This window comes from Pterocles gutturalis, unplaced genomic scaffold (genome assembly GCF_000699245.1).
Source record: "Pterocles gutturalis isolate BGI_N339 unplaced genomic scaffold, ASM69924v1 scaffold12478, whole genome shotgun sequence".
NCBI classification, from domain to species: Eukaryota; Metazoa; Chordata; class Aves; order Pterocliformes; family Pteroclidae; genus Pterocles; species Pterocles gutturalis.
In genome coordinates, this window is record NW_010125728.1 from 42813 (window position 1) to 45217 (window position 2405).

A 2405-nucleotide genomic window follows, 5' to 3' on the forward strand; every position below is an offset into this window, starting at 1 on the left:
CCCCCCCCGCCCCGTTATTTTCTTTGTCAAGATTAGTAAAACTCAAAAAAGTTTATGCACAAAGGAAATCCCTGCTCCACGCAGTAACATGCGCACACCCACAGGAATCCCAGCAGCACTCAAGGGAGTGCTGGAGATTGATTACAAACAGATTCAATCTGGGAGTCATGAGAATACCTTAGAATTCCTTGGTTTCTTTTCTCTCTATTAATATTGCAATCGTGAAACTCGTCATCCTTACAAAACACACTCCTGGAATAGAAAAGCTTCATTAAGTTTGGATGTAATGCAAAGAAGCATGTAGCAATTTCTGTCCAGTACAGTCAAGCTGAGGCTGTGCCTGTTTACACAGATAAAAGTTAGCAGCACTATTGGTAGGCTACCAACATTAACTTCTTAATTAGTACCTGAAGACCACCAATCAGGTGCTCCGAGTACTCAGGCCTAGCACACTGGGAAAAGCCAACCCTTAAAGTGTTTACCACGTAAGATGCACAGAGTTTTCCCTAATGTGCCTAGAAGTTTGAAGTCCAGCTCTATCCTCCTAGGTCAGGTAAAAACCAAATCCCAGTGGAACTGGGTTCTAGCAGACTGCTAGAGTTTGAGGTAAAAGTTACCTGAGATCTTCGGCTCTGCACCAAGATTTCACAGAGAGGAAGAATAATCATTAGAAGAACACCAGGGTGCAAAGGGTCTCAGGAGGGAGCGCTAGAGAAAGGGCTTTGGACAACAGATGAATCAAATTCCAGTAACCCCTCACAGGGACAGACCTTCCTGTTGTTACTCCAGAGCATGAACAGAGATATTCCAAAATCATAATCTGATTTCCTTACAATTAAGAATTTTTTGTGACCTGCCCAATAGAAACTGAAACAGGATGCTTTTGTTTTCAAATTAATTCACCATTAAAAATGAACTGTCCTGGAAGAGAGTGGAAAATAAGGAACTCTACTTGTCTGTGTCAGATTACACAAAATCAGTTTATACACATCTGTCCCCTGGGAACAATAGTACAGACAGACCAAGAAAAGACAATCATTAAGGAACAATTTTCTTCACAATAAATTAGCAAATTGCAAAGTGCATAGTATTACAGGGTTATTTAGTAAGCAAAGACACTTACTAACATTTTTGGTTAATAGCAGGGAAGCAGGACAGAAACTAGCTATCAAAGCATGGGGTGGAAATTCCAGAATGCAGGTGCACAGGATTTTGTGAATGAAAGTGTAAAAAGACGTAATGAGCATTGTCTCAGTTTAACCCTGCAAAGTCAGCCCAGCTGGTCAGACAGACTGCTTGCCTAAGAATGGTAATAACAGGCTACCTTGGTTTATTTTGCATACTTAAGATAGGCAGCCTGGCTGTAGAGACCAAGAACGCCTTCAGAGAAGAGCATCGGCCAGCTCTATAGCAAGAACATCTTCGGAATTTACAATCAAAGATGTTTTACATAATTGTCTACCAGTTACTCAACCCAGGCCATGAATTTCAGACCCAAGACAGCAGTCAGTCATCACTTTTAAACTGAGAAGTGAATGCTCTTGCCAGTGATATTTAACAGAACTGAGGGAAGCGCTGTTAAACGGCATGGCCTTAAACAACTTGAACTAATTAGACCTGCTTCGAGCACAGGGTTGGATGAGATGACCCTTCCAACCTAAACTACTCTGATTCTGCGAGCATCTGATAAGACCAAACTGGTACACTGTGATGGAATCCTTCCCCTGGACAAGTCCACTCATTTTCCATCAGCTCACCTTGACAGCTCAGTGATGGCTTCAGGCCTCCTCCTCCTGAAAAAAAATAGAAAGGAATCGTGCATTTGGCCTTCAAAATTCAGTGGAAGCTCTAAATGAGCTCCATTTCTTGATACTGTTCAGCTTCATCTGCGGCCATGCTACATGACTCTGCTCTTATGACAAGAAAGGTCACCAGTTTATTATCCCATGCTTTCCTTTGCCACCTGAAATTTCCAGCCATGGCTTTTAATAACCAATAAGTAGAGAAACAAAACCAGAAAGACCACTAAAAGGACAGAATGATTCTCCAGAGCATATATCAGGGCTGGGAGAGAGGCCAGGTCCTTTTTCTTAAACACTGAAAAGTCACTCAGGGCCAGATTTTATTACATGCCCATGCAGCTTCAAGATACTGAGTGTGCAGAGGCTGAGGCTACAACAATGGCCTCAAGCTCTGAAGTATGCTAAATCCTGTGCTGGTTGGTTTCCAAATAGTCCCTCTTTCCAGGCCCTTATAACAGAAACTGCTACACCCGTCTGAACTGCAGCCAGATAGGCCAGCCCAGAATACTGACAACGCCTTTAGACAACACAAGTCCCCCACTGCCAGAGTCATTAAAAAAGAATTCATAGCCCGTCGCCCCATTCGAGGCAAAAAGGTAGCAC